Source organism: Helianthus annuus, chromosome 15 (genome assembly GCF_002127325.2).
Source record: "Helianthus annuus cultivar XRQ/B chromosome 15, HanXRQr2.0-SUNRISE, whole genome shotgun sequence".
Taxonomy (NCBI): Eukaryota; Viridiplantae; Streptophyta; class Magnoliopsida; order Asterales; family Asteraceae; genus Helianthus; species Helianthus annuus.
This window is the reverse complement of record NC_035447.2, coordinates 18,488,333-18,505,569: the sequence shown is the minus strand read 5'-3', so window position 1 is coordinate 18,505,569 and position 17,237 is coordinate 18,488,333. Positions and strand designations below refer to the sequence as shown.

General features: G+C 46.4%; 1 non-coding gene across 1 annotated transcript; it reads right to left on the bottom strand.

Moving 5' to 3' along the window:
* Positions 1-14,472: 14,472 nt before the first annotated feature.
* On the bottom strand, positions 14,473-14,681 carry LOC118487899. The gene has a single exon (XR_004882836.1). It is a non-coding gene; the product is annotated as a small nucleolar RNA U3 (small nucleolar RNA).
* Positions 14,682-17,237: the final 2,556 nt, after the last annotated feature.

Genomic DNA, 17,237 nt, shown 5'->3' with positions numbered 1-17,237 from the left:
TGTCTCTCTTCTGGGATTTTGTTACCAAGGGGATGAGATGATCCTTGTGTATGAGCATGTGTCTCGTGGAAGCCTTGACCGCTATTTGGACTCCCCTCATCTCACGTGGTCACGTCGTCTCAAGATATGTTTGGATGCCGCAAAGGGGCTAAGGTACCTTCATGATCAAAGGGAGACACACCAAAGACTTATCCACTATGGTGTAAAAAGTGCCAACATCCTACTTGATGACCAATGGAATGCTAAAGTATCTGACGTTGGATTATCAATAATGGACCCCGCTGATGAGCAGAACTCTGTTATTGTCACAGTCGCAGAAGGTACCCCTGGGTACTGTGATCCACAGTACGCGATGACACACACCCTAACGAAAAAGTCGGATGTATACTCTTTTGGTGTGGTCTTATTTGAAGTTTTATGCGGGAGATTATGCTATACGCTTGATAGCGAGGATCATGTTAAGGAGATCTTAATGACCACGTGGATTAAGAGATATGAACAAAACAAGTTAAATGATATCATCTTCAAATATCCGACCATTCAACCATTGAACCAGAGTACTTTAGAAATATTTTCAGACATTGCGTATCAATGTTTCAAGGAATCTGGTGATGATCGGCCAAAGATGGTTGAGGTTGTGGCAGTACTTGAGAGAAGTCTAGATTTACTCAGTTATCAAGAGTTTATGGGTGAATGGAACAAAACAAACAATGTCCTCTGAACTGCAGATCTGACGTTGAACCGATGAAGTTTCAGTCCAAAGGGATCCTCCTTAACGGCGGCAAAACGGTAATTAGCTTCTATGTCTATATTATAGAATATCACATGTAACTTTTAACATGCACGATCTAACTTGTACTTGTTTAATGGGAGTACAGTGGTTTTCATTAAATAAGAAGGGAGAACATTGTGAGATGATATCTATTGCAGAATGTTTGGGTTCAGATGTCAAGAGTCACAGATTCTCATCTCAATATAATTCAAGGTGAGTTTTCCTGTTTCTAGCTTTTAATTTGAGAGTATTTGACAAGTACTTGCCACCTACAATGTATCATTCTGATGAAACAATGGTTAACCGGGCATGGTTAACTCACTGGTCTCGTCAAGAAGGGTTAATCCCTTCCTCTCGAGGATCGCTGGCTGGATCACCGGTGGGTTGATCTCCTGCACAAGGAAACAAACCGTGACTCGTAACAAGGAGGATGGGGTGGGGGATGCTCCTTGTTACCACTCTCCGGCGTGAGAATCAGTAGTTTGCTTGGGAAGCAAAGTAAGATAGTAGTAGTAGTGAGAGAGTTGTGAAGAGATACCTCAAACCTGGTTTGGGGTTGGTATTTATAGCCGAGGAGTGAAGGAGGAGGTGGAAGGATAGACTGACGGCATGCTGCACCTTTGCAGGTGTGTCAGACATGTCGGCCGGGGAGACGACGCCACGTCAGTCTGTCGCTTACGTAGACCTGACAGGTGACTGCCGTTGGTTCCACTTGCACCGTGGTGTCAGTCCCACTTGTTGAGCATATAGGATGCGGTGCTAGCCGCATCGCTGCCTGCGGTAACATCTGATGTTATCGCGTCTCTTGCTTGTGATCAAGAAATACGCAAGATGCGGTGTTGGCCGCATCATCGCCTGTGGTGACTGTTGCTGTTATCCAGCTTCCTTGTATTGATAGAAGTGTTCACTGGACGCGGTGCGAGGCCGCATCGCTGTGAATACTTCCGTTTTCATACATCAGATGTGATGCTATGTCGCATCACTCTACCGTTCTCATGTTCCATGTAAGTCCTCCTTCATCACTAGATAGATTGGATTCAACCCTTGTGTCGACGCGTTCTCGCATGGGCACAAGTAGGTTGTTAGCTGGTGGGGGTTTTGATAAGGGTAATGGTCACTCGCGGTCGATGCTGACGCGAGATCTGGGACCATACCCCTTCAAGTCCCCCCAGTCTAGTGTTGCTGCCACATATAAGTTGTATGTGGGAGGAGTACTGGACTATGGTGTTTAGAAGGTAGTTTGGAGTCTGGAGGAGATCCTAGACCATGTGGATGGTCTTTTCTGTTTGTAAATCAAGCTGGAGGTCTGGAAGGGTCATTTGACGCCTCTTCCGTACCGGTGAAAATGTTTCGTCTGATGCGAAATTCTCAGCCTTTGGCTGGTTGCCACCTGTTGGTGTGCCGAACCAACTGTAGGAATTAGTTGGAGGAAGTGTACAAACTTCGAACCAATCTTTGAGATGGTGGTTGAAGGTGTGCACAAACTTCGAACCAACCTTTGAAGTGGTGAATGAAGAAGAGAGCATGTTGTTCCCATGATTGGATATCTAATGATGATTCCTTTCGTGGGTGTTCATGTTCTTCCCATTAGCTCTCAAGTAACCGCACGTCCTTTGCGGTTACCTCGTTGCTTGACATTGTTGGCCACGGTTGTGGGAACAACGTTGGGCACTTACGTCATTGTTGGCCATGTTTGGTCGAACAATGTGATTCTGGATAACGGTCAAATAAACATGATCATAGGCATGGTAATGCCTATCATTGTTTATTCTACCCAACGTACAAGTAGGGTAACAAAGTCATAAGCAGACTTGTTACCGCTTGTTCGATCGCTTGTTGTTCGACAAGGGCTCGTATGATCATTGGGGATCTTGTCCGCATCTCTTCCTTAGGCACCTTCCTTCACGCTCCAATACCGAGGAGTTTTTCCTTGAAGTAGTTTCGTTCCTCGATGTGGAGTTAGTTGTGGCTCTTCCGTAACAACCATTTGCGGAAGCTATGGTTATGTCCGCAGCGACTCATGAGTGTCTGCGGTTTTGCATTCCCATATTCGCTCGAAACGGGTGTGTTATTCGGATGTGGATCTTGAAGGTTCAGGAGTCAGGGTTGCTGATGTGCGCGCGCATACATTCCCTTCCTTCTTCTTGTTAAAGAAGGGGTTCATGCACCCTCTGTGGTTGTGAACCGGACAGGAGGGATTTGAAGCTTGAAGAGAATGAAGGCAATGCGGTTACCTGTATCTGAGATGCGGTTCAGTCCAAAGAACAACGCTGGTTCTGAGTATCTGACACACCTGAACGGGCTCGTGTGTGTCATTTCCGCATATTCCACGTGTGCTCGTGGATAGTGCGGAAAGGTCTTATACCCCCTTATAGTGTGGAGATATATATTTCTGCCTATTTTTAGGGGTATGTAAAAAAAAACGATATGCGGTATGGGTTATGGTGCGGGAATCAGAGAAACCGCATACCGCTTGTAATTGGATAAGGTAGTCGCTTTTTTTTACATACGTAGCTGAGCGCACGTGTGAGTTGGTGGAAGTTGGTGAGATCTTTCTGGCATGTGCTGAAATGAAAGGACGTTTGCACTGCCCGAGGCATTAAATGCACTGTAGCAAAGAGTGTAAACGTCTCTTATGTCAGGCGCGTGGGCGGCCACGCGCGCGTGATAACCGTCAGTGAAAACGGCGCTTGACACGTGGTGTCGCGCAATTCGTTCTTTTTGAACGTGATGATTCGTTTTCTCCCTCCGCATTAATTGCGATGGGTATATAAGGGGAAACCGTTCGTGGTTTCCCCTCAATTGTTCGAAATTTCAAAAATTTGCCGGTGAGAGAACATTTCTTTGTCTTCTCCGACGATATTTCTTGAACTTCCGGTGAGGTTGAGTTTAGTGTTTCTACTCACGTTCTTTCGTTTCTTCGACATTTCTGATGGCTGAACCATCAAGTCCATATAATGTGGAGGGTGAGAACCCTGAACAGCCGGTCGTAGCGGCTGATGAAGACGAAGATGATGATGTTGATGTTCCCGGTGGTGGGTTACCGGTGTTGAAGTGGTCGAGGGGTGGTTTCAAAACCCTAATAACCACCGTTCAGATGGCCGACGAGTGGGATGCTACTTACCCACAAGAGGGGGATACCGGTGCCGATGCTCCGGCCGGTTATATTACTTTGTGGGCTGATTTTTTCAACGACGGCAACCTTAGGTTGCCGGTGACGGTGTTCGTTGCAGAGGTGTTGGAGTATTATCATCTCCATATCTCCCAACTTAGTCCCTTTGGAATGTTCCGAATCAGGAACTTTGAATATACATTCCGTGCCCATGGTTTGCCCATTACTGTTGAAAATTTCCGGCGATTCTACCAGTTGACGGTGAACACTGGTTTTTTCTCGTTTACTCAACGACATGGGAGCTTGAAGTTGATGACGCCTCCTAAGGGTGTGACAGGCTGGAAGAAGAAATTCTTCTATGTTAAAGCCTGTGCGGTCTATGCCAGCATGTCTTTCAGGAATGTCAATGTTGGAGTTTCTGATGAAGATATTCCTGTTGCCACCGCAAAGACTGTGGATTGGTTCTCTAGGCTGCGGCCTATTGAACTCAAGAAGTTGGATAACAATCAGCTGTGGGTGTTGCGGGTGATGCTCACTAGACCGGATAGGAAGGCAAGGCCCGTTTTGCGGGAAAAGAGTGGTGGTAAGTTTGTTACTCTTTGTTGTTTTCCTTACTTCCTAATCCTTGTAGTAATCTGCATGCATGTGTTGTATCAGTGGATGCGGTTGGCTTGTGGAGAATGTTCGAGCCCGATTTCGAGGGTCGGGTTGAGCTTATTGCGGTTGAGCTGAAGAAAGGCTTCAACCTAGAAATTCTTAGCAACTTCCGCGTGCCGACGCGCGCAATGCTGGATGCCCCTGTGCCGGGAGACGCAAGAGGTATTTCGTAAGTTGCATCTGTTTTTCTAGTTTATCTTTTTAACTGGTTTTCTTGATTGTTTCAATGCAGCTATCCTTGCGGATTTGGGGAAGTTTGAGAAGCGCATCCCCAAAAAGCATGCGGAGAAGAAACCGGTGAAGAAAACCACGCGGGGTCGTGGCAAGGGGAAGGCTGAAGGCTCAGTTGCCCCTTCTTCAGTGTCTGAAGCCGCAGGTACCTATCGATCTTGTTATCGTGGATATACCGATTACGTGGTAGTATCTGACACCCTTGAGGGTTTGGGTGTTATAGGTAGTGGTGCGGCTGCGGGTGGAACTGCTGCGGGTCCCCCCGTTGTTGGTGAGAAAAGAGAACCAGAGCAGAAGGTTGCTTGTGGTGGTGAACCAAAGCGTGGGGACTGCAGTCCAAAAGGGCGGCTCCGGCGCAAAAGAAACCTGCGGTTGCTGCTGGTAAGTATATCTTTTTTCATTGTTTCGTATGTACAATGTGTTTGGATTAACAATTGTTGCTCTTTGCGTTGCAGAATCCCAAGATGCAGGGTTGTCTTTTTTTGACTTCCCTTTGTCTCCCTCGCATACCGCTGCTGCGGGTGCGGGGGTGCCGAAGGAGCCTGTTGTGCCCAAGGAGCCTACGGCTCCTTTTGTTGGGCCGGTTCGCGATCCCACCGTGGAGAAGACGGTGGAAAAGACTGCTGCCCATATTTTCGATACTGTAGATTCCTCTGACAATCTGATCTCTCCTAATGAGGGTGATGGATTGGACTTGAGGTTTTCAGATGCTGGTAAGCAGAAGTCTGATGCTGAGGTGCGGCAGCATGATGCGGAGCCGCCTAAATCTTCTGCTGAGGAGAGGCTGCTGGTTCTACTTCTGGTGGTGCGGGTTCCGATGAGTCTCCCATTCAGCCTGGGGAGTCTGAATTGGAGTACTATTACCGCACCTACACGCAGGATCGCGGTACCGCGTATCATCGACCCCCCTGGACTGTTATGCAGGGGGATGATGTTTCTAACGATCCTTCCGCGTGTAGGGAGATTCTGGGTGGTTTGGGTACCCCCTTTGAAGTTGAACGCGCCCGTGCCGCGCCTCGTGAGCTGCGCATCAACCATCTCTCTTCAATGTTAGTAGGAACTTCCATTGTGGCGAATGCCATTTTGGAAGATTACAAGGTGCTGGGTCGCCGCGAGAAAGAAGCTGCGCGCTTGCGGGCGGAAGCAGAGGAGTTGGTCAAGGCTGCTCGTGCGGGTGCGGAGCAGCTTGAGAAGGATAGAGCTGCTTTTGAGAAGCAGAAACAGACCTCGGAGTGGGCTGCCACTGCTCAGTTGAAACAGGTTCGTACTCTTGCCAAACTTCTTTCTGATGAACGCAAGAGTTGGAATGAAAAGTTTTCCAATGAGCGCAAGAAGTGGAATGAATCTTGGGCTAAGCAGAATGACAATCTGTTTCGTGCTCGTCAGGAGTTAACGAATGCCAAGGCAGCGAACGCTGCTTTGGTCAAAGAAAAGGCTGCAGCTGAGGCAGTGGCGGTTAAGGCTCAACAAGCAGAGGCCCTGGCTGTTAAGGCGCTGGAAAAGGCCAAGGAAACGGGGGCCCGTACTGCGAAGGCCCTTGATGAGGCCAAAGAGAGGGAGGGCCGCTCCTCTAAGGCTCTTGAAGAGGCGAATGCTGAGCGCACTCGTTTGAATAAAGTTGTTGCCAGCCTTCAGGTATGATTCGTTACTTCTGTTTGTATATTTCTCTGCCTTTTGAGAATGTTTATTGAGTAAACTGTTTTCTGCTATTTGAAAGGCTGAAGTTCAGGCCCGGGAGGTCGCGGTCACTGACCTCACAGCCCGCATGACTGCAGCGGAAGAGCGGGCCAATGTTGCCGTTGAGGCCAGAGATGCTCTGACCTCTTCGTTTAACTAACTGGAGGCTGACCGTGAGTGGATGCGGAGTCACGGTATCGCGCGTGTAAGTATCCCTTGCCTTTATATTTGCTTGGATTAGTATCCGAGTCTTATCATCCTTTTATTGCAGATTGTTCAGGCTATCATGGATGCACCTGAGACCGCAACTGGTTTGGACCTGGTTAAGGAGCGTGCCCGCGATGCCGGTTTTAAAGCTGGTTATAACCGCTGCATTTCCCATATGAACGTCATGTCTATAGGCGGTGTTATCGAAGAGCGATCCGGCTTTCGTGACGTGGATACCGAAGGTCGCCTGAACGCGGCCGTAGCCTCCTTTTATGATACGTCTCTCTCTTGTGTGGAGAAGTTGGACGACTGTTTAGAGGCTGCAGACTACGTTGACCGGCTGCGGATGCTGTATGCCGATGCGGAAGAGGAAGATCCCGCTGGTGGTGCTGGAGATGGTGCGGGAGCCAGCGGTACAAAATAGGGTTTAGGTTGGCTAATGTGCCCCATTTTTGCTTTACTCTTGTATATGATAGGAACTTTATGTAAGTCCCTTAAGCATCGCGTGGGTGCTTGAATTTTTTGAATATAAAGTTTATTTGTTCAATTTGTACAAGTGTTTTTAATTCTTGCATGTTTGAACGTATGTATGCGGAACTTTACCCATTTGTGAATGGGGTCAAGTATATTCCATACCTTTGTCGTATGAGTACGCGTCAATTCCGTTATTTACCCCGTTAGGGTTTTAGAATTGCGTAAGCTTTGTAAAAACTTATATAATCGGAACTCTACCCATTTGTGAATGGGGTCAAGTATACTCCATACCTTTGTCGTATGAGTACGCGTCAATTCCATTGTTTGCCTTTTTGGGCTCAGGAATTGTGTTAGTGTTAACAAAAACTTGTTTATCCGGCCGGATAAATATGCAAGTCTTTTTGCCTTTTGCTGGCCTATTACAATATTTGTTTGTGGTTACCACTTTGTATGGGTATCGCGAATGAAAATTTTACCAATCTGTTTTTGGGATACCGCAAAGTGGACACGCATTTGTAATAGTAGTAACAAACAATAATGTATAAAATTGCTTATTTATTTATTTGCCAATGGCCTGCGGCCCGATATGTTACATAGAAAATGTAGGAACATGGCTTACATATAACAGCGTCGAAGCTGTTGTGCGTTCCATGTTCGTGCGATAGATTCGCCTTCTAATGTTTGTAATTTGTATGCGCCTTTCCCTAAGACCTCTTTGATGAGGTAGGGTCCTTCCCACTTGGGGGCAAGTTTGCCTGGGCGCTCAGCATTAGATGCTTCGTTATCGCGTAGGACGTAGTCTCCTGGATTGAAAGTACAAACGCGGACGCGCGTGTTGTAGTACTTTTCAAGTTTGGATTTATATTTGGCCTCGTTGATGGCAGCGTTTTCGCGCCTTTCTTCCAAGAGGTCCAAATCGATCCTGCGTTCCGTGATGTTGTCTAGTTTTTCAATAGCCAACATTCTAGGAGAGGGGAGACCTACTTCCGCGGGGATCACCGCTTCTGAACCGTAGACTAGGCTAAAGGGTGTTTCCCCATTGCTTGTTTTTGGGCTTGTACGGTGAGCCCGTAAGATACTTGGGAGTTCATCGACCCAGCCACGCCTGGCCGTTCCCAACCGTGCTTTGATGCCTTCGAGTATACTTTTATTGATACTCTCGACTTGGCCATTCCCTTGCGGGTGTGCTACTGATGAGAATATGTGCTCAACATGTAGTTCTTCTAGCCATTTTTGGAATTAGTCGGCAGCGAAGTTGGTGCCGTTATCGGTGACAATGCACATTGGTAAACCGAAACGGCAGATGATGTGTTCCCAAATGAATTTTCTTGTTATCATAGCAGTGGTTGAGGCGAGCGGTTTTGCTTCTACCCATTTTGTGAAGTAATCGACCGCTACTATGATAAATTTGACCGCACCCGGGGCGTCAGGGAAAGGTCCCACAACGTCAATTGCCCATTTCTGAAAGGGCCATGCGGTTGTGACGGGGACTAAGTTGTTCTTTGGCCGCAAAGTTTTTGGAGCATTACGTTGACAGTCGATGCATTTGCGCAACTCTTTGACGGCGTCCAGGTGCATGCCTGGCCAGTAATATCCGGCATTCATGATTTTGGCCACTACCATGCGTGGTCCGGCATGTATGCCACATATGCCCTCGTGTATCTCTCGGATGAGGTATGTGGCATCCTGCGGGTTGACACATCGCAGGAGTGGCCCTAGGTATGATTTTCGGTATAAGATATCGTCTCCCATTTGATAGTGGCACGCTTTATGTTGTAACTTGCGTGCCTCTGATTTGCTTTCGGGAGTCACACCTGATTGCAGATATGCGATAATAGGTGTCATCCATGATGTTGTACCGTATTGAATGACGTTGACTTGGCGCAGGGGTACCGAAGGATTTTGCAGAATTTCGATGCGTATCTCCTTTGCCAAGTGCTGGAAGCTGGTGGATGCGAGTTTTGATAGTGCATCCGCGGACTTATTTTCACTTCGGTTAATATGTCGGATATTGAACGAAGCGAATTTCGATGTTAGTTGCAGGGCTTGCTCGAGGTAGAGGATCATGATATCCCCCTTTGCGGCATAGTCGCCGCGTATCTGTCCTGCAACTAACAAAGAGTCGACGTGTGCTTCCAGATGCTGCACGCCGAGTTTGACCGCTAAACGTAGTCCTGCCAGTAGGGCTTCATATTCGGCCTCGTTATTTGTGCTTTTGAAATCGAGGCGGATGGCATATGTAAGTTCTTGGCCATCAGGGCTGACGAGTCGCAGACCTGCGCCCGCACCTTCCTCGTTGGAGGCACCGTCGGTAAATAGTGCCCAAGTTTCTGAGGAAGATGGCGTTGGTACAGGGTTTTGTGCTTGTTCGCATTCTTGGATGCGATTCACCGGTACTTCGGCAGTGAAATCAGCTAAGATTTGGCCTTTTATCACGGGGCGCGGTTTGTAGTTCAGCGTGTGCGCGCCCAGCTCTATTGCCCATTTTGCTAATCTCACAGAAATGTCAGGTTTGGATAGGATCGGGCCGATCCTGTAATTGGTTAGCACCGTGATGACATGGTTCGCGAAGTAGCGTCGCAACCTTCTTGATGCGTGCACTAGTGCTAATAACAATTTTTCCATTATTGAGTACCTTGTTTCTGGGTCGTTGAGCATCTTGCTGATGTAATAGATGGGTGTTTGAACCCCCTCCCGCTCCACTATCAATACCGCGCCTACCGCGTTGTCCGTGGCAGATAGGTATAATATGAGTGGCTCATCCTTGCGTGGTGCGGTTAAGGTTGGGAGTTGTATCAAACACTCCTTCATTTCCCGGAAAGCGTTTTCAGCCTCTGCGGTCCACTGGAATTGTTCCTTCTTTAAACAGTTCCGCGGGGTCTTGATGAAAGGATAAGACTTAGCTGCATGGTTGGCTAAGAATCTGTTGAGTGCCGCTAGCCTGCCGGCTAGTCGTTGCATATCTTTCATTGATGAAGGCGATGGCATGCGCTCGATCGCCTGAACTTTCTCCGGGTTTACCTTGAATCCATCTTTAGTCACGATGAACCCAAGGAATTTGCCTTCTTCCATTCCAAACGAGCATTTCCCTGGATTGAGCTTTATGTTAACGCTTCGCAGAGTCTGGAATGTTCTTTCAATGTCTGTGAGCATGGTATCTTCCTCCATGCTCATGACGACTAGGTCGTCCATGTAGATTTCGACACTTTTGCTTATTTGGCCGCGGAAAGTGTCGTTCATCAGCTTTTGATAGGTTGCGCCCGCGTTGCGCAACCCAAACGGCATTTTTGTATAACAGTAATTCCCGGTGGGAGTGCGGAATGCCGTTTTGTCTTCATCCTCGATCGCCATTTGTACCTGATGGTACCCTTTGTAGCAATCGAGGAAACACTTCCATCTGAATGGTGCGAGATTATCGACCTTCTCGTCGATTTCCGGAAGTGCGTAACAATCCTTGGGGCAGGATTTGTTAAGGTCTTTGTAATCGACGCACATGCGCCAGCCCCCGGATGGTTTTTCTACCATGACCGGGTTGGATAACCAAGTCTGGTATTTGACTTCCCGCAGGATGCCTGCGGAGAGCAGTTCTTCGACTTGCTCTTGCATCGCCTGATTCTTTGCGGACCCAAGGTGGCGTTGGCCTTGGATCACCGGCTTGATACCTGGTGAGGTATTCAAGTGATGTTGCGCAATATCACGCGGGACCCCTGTCATGTCTGCGGGTGTCCACGTGAAAATGTCTTGGTTCCCGAAGAGAAGCTGCTTCAGGTGCGCTTTTGTGGTCGGGGACAAGGCGTGACCCAATGTAACCTTTTGTTCTGGGTATCTCGCGTTGAGAACCCATTTCTCTGGTTGGTTATTGGGGGTGGGCCTTGCGACCTTGGTCGGACGTACTTCGTCCGACATCATGACGTCCCTGCGGGCATAGATTATCGCGACCCCTGATTCGGTTGGGAAACTGACCGCAGAGTGGGGGACGGATGTAATCATATTGAAATCTCCTTGTGATTCTCTCCCAAGGAGTACGTCATATCTGGAAGTGTGAGGTAAAACCATGAAGTTTACCTCTTCTGTTCTTGTGTGCCTTCCGCTGGTAAGGCGCACAGAAAAAGTGATCTGGCCTAGGGGAAAGACAGTTTCCCCTGCGAACCCAGCCAATGGGTAATCTACTGCTTGCAATCGATCTTTGTCCTCCTGGTCGAACTGGTTGAAGCATTGTTCGTAGATTATATCAGAAGTACTGCCCGGGTCGATGAATAGACGCTCGGTGCAGTAATGTGCCAGTTGGCCTGAAATAACGACGGCGCGCCTATCGCGCGGTCCGCCTCGAACTTTTGGAAAGACGACTTGCTCGTCTTTACAGTCATTGTCCGGCCTTCTCGCCGCTTTGCGCGGTCTACCTTTGCCTCCGTTGATCATGTGAGTAGAAGCCACGTACATGGTTCTCTTTCCGGAGGAGGTACCTTCGCCATGAGGGGTGATGCGCTTGGTGGGTTTTTGCCCACCTGGTAAAAGGTGTTGCAGTTTCCCTCTTTTAAGGCGCGCTCAATCTCCAGCCGGAGACTGATGCAGTTGTTGGTGGTGTGGCCCGAGTCCTTGTGATACTCACAGTAGAGTGTGAGGTCCTGATTTTTCTTGGACTTCATTGGTTGGGCCGGTCGCAAGAATTGCGGGTCCGCAAGAAGGACCTCGCTTGGCGACATGTTGATCTCGGTCCAGTTGCGGTCCCGAGAATCTTTCTTTGGTGCCCGGTTGTCCCGTTGAGGGCTGCGTTTCCTCGGGTCAAACGGGTTGGTCCACGGGACGTATGGTTTGGAGATATCGCTATTCTCTACGTCCCGGTTGCGTTTATTGTTACGCTTGGACCCGTGGTTAGAAGTTTCGGCCTGTGGCTCTGCCTTTGCCACATGCGGTTAGAGGGACCGCTGTGTCTGGGCATATGTCTTGACTGCGGTAATGACATCTTCCCATTTTTTAGGCAAGCCTTCTTTGCCAGAGATGGTCATAACCATCTGCCTATCTTTCACGACCCTGATGAAATGGTTCCGTGCCATTTGATCTGCCACGTCGCCTATTTCCAGGCACTCCTTATTGTATCGGACAACGAATGCTTCTAGGGATTCGTTGTCTCTGCGCCAGATATTCATGACGTCCAACGAGTCACGCGTGTGACGTCGTTGCTGGCTGAAATGAGCGAGGAACTTTTCATGAAAGTCCTCGAATGAGTCCAGTGATCTCACTGGCAAAGAATCGAACCAAGCCCTGGCCAGACCCGTAAGGGTCTGGGGGAAAAAATTGCACCAAGTGGGTTCGTCCATTGGCCATTGCACCCTGCGCCTATGAAAATGTTCATGTGGTCGTCCGGGTCGGATGAACCACTGTATTTCCCAACGTTGAATGGGAATTTTGTTGTGGTGACATGGGCGTGGGCTATTCGCGGGGCGAATTTGGAGTTTTCGGCTGCAGCTTTCGGCCTATAGGGCTGGTTCTCAGGGCGTTTTGCAGCCCTGAGGTATGTACTGCGGGGGTGAGTGGGAGGAACATAGTTTGCGTCCTCCGGTCTGCTGCAGGTGTCATGTGAATCCCCACAATATGTACGGTCGTCCGGGTCGGTACGACCATACCCTTCGGTGTATGGCTGTGGGCCCAACCGGCTCTTAATTCCAGAGCCATGTCGGGATGCGGATCGTCGTCTGTCCTCAACGTAAGGACCTAGGCGGGTATGCACTGGTCCCCTGGTGTGGGACCCGTATGCGGAATCATCCTCGTTGATTGTGTGTACCGAACAGTAAGATGATCCACGGTCTTCACGTCTGCTTCTCGAAGCTGGACGTGAATGCGCCCTGCCTTCGTATTGTAAAACACGATCGGCAGGGGTGTGCGGTGCTGGGGTTGGCCAGCTTGTATGTGCGCTTCCGCACAAGCGGCGGTTGTATGTTGCGGCCAGTAGGGTGGCCTGTTGGTCATACCAGGCATGGGGGTCCATGTTCGGGGGGATCACAGATGCGTATTGTGATAAGTCATGTCCGAACGTTAGGGAATGGACCCCGTTGCGTTGATGTGCCATGTGTCCGGGTTGCGATGTTGAGGGATTGACCCCTACCGGATTTAGATTTGTGGGATTTTGGTTATCCCCAGTATTGTTTTGGTGATCAGTCATGATTTTGAGAGAGGAAAAAGGATGATCGAAAAAGTGCTAAGAGTAGCGGTGGGCGCCAATGATGAAACAATGGTTAACCGGGCAGGGTTACTCACTGGTCTCGTCAAGAAGGGTTAATCCCTTCCTCTCGGAGAGATCGCTGGCTGGATCACCGTGGGTTGATCTCCTGCACAAGGAAACAAACCGTGACTCGTAACAAGGAGGATGGGGTGGGGGGGTGCTCCTTGTTACCACTCCTCACGGCGTGAGAATCAGTAGTTTGCTTGGGAAGCAAAGTAAGATAGTAGTAGTAGTGAGAGAGTTGTGAAGAGTACCTCAAACCTGGTTTTGGGGTTGGTATTTATAGCCGAGGAGTGAAGGGAGGAGGTGGAAGGATAGACTGAAGGCATGCTGCACTTTGCAGGTGTGTCAGACATGTCGGCCGGGGAGACGACGCCACGTCAGTCTGTCGCCTTACGTAGACCTGACAGGTGACTGCCATTGGTTCCACTTGCACCGTGGTGTCAGTCCCACTTTGTTGAGCGTATAGGATGCGGTACTAGCCGCATCGCTGCCTGCGGTAACATCTGATGTTATCGCGTCTCTTGCTTGTGATCAAGAAATACGCGAGATGCGGTTTTGGCCGCATCGTCGCCTGTGGTGACTGTTGCTGTTATCCAGCTTCCTTGTATTGATAGAAGTGTTCACTGGACCATCGCTGTGAATACTTCCGTTTTCATACATCAGATGTGATGCTATGTCGCATCACTCTACCGTTCTCATGTTCCAGGTAAGTCCTCCTTCATTACTAGATAGATTAGATTCAACCCTTGTGTCGACGCGTTCTCGCATGGGCACAAGTTGTTGGCTGGTGGGGGTTTTGATAAGGGTAATGGTCACTCGCGGTCGATGCTGACGCGAGATCTGGGACCATACCCCTTCACAAATCAAACTATTGCATGTTTTTTAAAGGTGTGAATTATTCGTGTATATCGGGAGTTTTAGCATACGTTGTCTTAAATCGGGTTGGCGTTAGAGAGCCCCCTCGCACAATAGATTCCCAATTTAAATCCCTCAATGAGAAACTCTATCACTGACACAAACTTGAGACCTGAAGGGGAAAACTCATCCGGGCCCACCATAGGTAGAACTTAAATACACATGGTCACCATTAGAGCACTAATGATGGTTTATAGAGATTGGTGTTTGTCAGACAACCATGGAGCCATGTCAGGACCGGATAAGATGGGCTAGCAACGATCCTCTACCGAGCCATGATCTAGACCACAAGCTCTGTTAATCACGCTCTGGCTCCATGGTCTTGATTCATCAGCCAGACATGGGTTTCTGTCCTTTTTAGGAATCAAGAATACAAAGTACGAGCCTATAGATTCATGTTCTTCTGTGGGCTTTTGCCCTAACGAGGTTGGTAAATTTTAAACCCTCGACATATACTACAATTTAGTATCCATATCAGTGTATCTTTTCATCTTTCTTTATCCTAAAAAGAAATACACGTGAATCCTAAATAAACTGTGTATTTTAGATCTAAAATCCAATGTGGCATATTTTACTGAAATTTATCAAATTAATAACCAAAAACAACAAAATGAATATCATAAATTCAGTTAGAAACCAGGCTAAGAGTCCTTTGGACCAATGAGAATGTAGGGGAGAATATTTGCACACTTGGTGTGCAAATAGTTAGCTTAAAAAGGGCTTTTTTATCTATATGCACACCCTGTAGTGTCGAGATGCGGCCAAAGCACGGCGTTTTGGTCCGGTCAACCAGACAAAGACTGACGGTGTCTGACGGGTCTGTTGACCAGACCAAAACGCCGAGTTTTGGCCGCGTTTTGGTCCTGTCACCAGACACCTGGTCAGTCTTTTGTCTGGTTGACAGGAACAAAACGCGGCCAAAGCTCGGTGTTTTGATCCGGTCAACAGACCCGTCAGTCTTTTGTCTGGTTGACCAGATCAAAACGCCGCACTTTAGCCACAGCTCGACACTGCAGGGTGTGCATATAAGACGAAAAGCCCTTTTTGATGTGTATATAAGCATTGGGTGTGCCAATAGGTACACCCATCCTCAAATGGTTCAAACTTTATGATGGACATTTTAGTGAATTTTAGGTGGTGTAGATTAGGACAATGTGTTTGTCATCCATTCTAAAAATAATGATAGAAATTAGTGGCGTAGCTTGATCAAAAGTTTCCAAGGGGGCATAAAGTGATGGGACACAAATTTTTTCTATCGTTATGTTTCAGGGTCGGGTCAGCTATTCGATTCAGGTTGGGTCAAATAATAATAGTTTCCAAATAAAACTAAAAAATTCATTTATTCAAATGACCCGTTCTTGCACATAAAAACTTTCGGCGAAGTAAATTATCCTAAGGTTAAGATAAATAAGGGTTTGATCCGGATTTTTCTTCCATTTAGGTGTCCATAGACCGAGAGGGATATTTTCATTCCTTGTCCTACTCTTTTCTTTTAACAGTATTTTCTGTACCACAGCCATTAGGAATAGAGAATTCATATCAAGAAAGGTCCTAACTGTTGGAATAGTCGTATCCATTGCTAATTTAATCTATTGTGGTTAGATTGTGGTTAGTAAGATCGGTAAATTAGGTGAAGGTAAGGAAAGAGAGGGATTCGAACCCTCGGTAAGCAAAAGCCTAAACTAAATATTGTATAACAAACAAAAGTCCAATATATATATATGGAAGGTTCCAAATGAAAAACCAATAGTTATCGCGGAAAACTCGAAAACTAACTAAAAAAGCCAAAAAAACATACAAATTTTTTTTTGCATACCAATTTTCGCAGGTTTTTATATATAAAAAAAATTTCAAAAAATTTTTTTTTTAGTGCACATGTGTAGTATTACACATGTGTAATACAAAAAAAAATTTGAAAAAAAGTTTTTTTTATATATATAAAAACCTGCGATTTTTTATATAAAGATTGAAAAAAAAACTGGTGTGTTTTTTAGGCTTTTTTTTAGTTAGTTTTCGAGTTTTCACGTTAAAAATGGTTTTCATTTGAACCATCCCATATATATATATATATATATATATAAGGACAAAGATCCGTTAGAAACCACCCTTTATTGCGAGAACCGCGAGAACCAGTGTGAACACAAACAGTAATTCCTAAAAAAATCTAAAAAACACTCAAATTTTTTTTTAATTTTTTTACTATTTTTTTTTTTTGGAAAAAATCGCTATATTTTGTTAATACAAAAAATAAAAAAAAAGTTAAAAAAAAAAATTCGAGTAAAAGTTATCCATGCACATGTGCATATGTATCATTTCTTTGTCAAATTCCGTAATTCATTACAAATAATAGTCAATTGCACTTTCATTTACACTACCACGTGTAATACACAACTTTTTACGTTAACAATATTAGAAATGCACACGTGCATCTATATGTATCAACATGAAATAAGGTGTTTTGGTACACTAATTTCTCTTTCATCTATCATTCCATCCATAATACACAAGCATGCACATGTGCATTTTTTGTCATTTCTTTGACAAATTTCATAATTCATTACACATATTAGACAATTGCACTTTTATTTACACTACCAATATGTAATACACTACTTTTTACATTACCAATATTAGAAATGCACATGTGCATTTATATGTATCGACATGAAATAAGGTGTTTTGGTACACTACTTTGAATACACTTTCCCTTTCATCTATCATACCATCCATAATACACTACCATTACCTCTTACCATCCATAATACAATACCATTACGTCCTACCATCCATAATACAATACCATTAACAATATTTTCACTTTATTACATGTATGTAAACACCATTTATACCATCCAATCAACATATTACATCATAAATTGACAACTATAACCAAACCATCAACCACAAGATATAACTAACTAAAAAACATGTATATGGGCTTACTTCTCCATTCAAAATCACAAACTTTT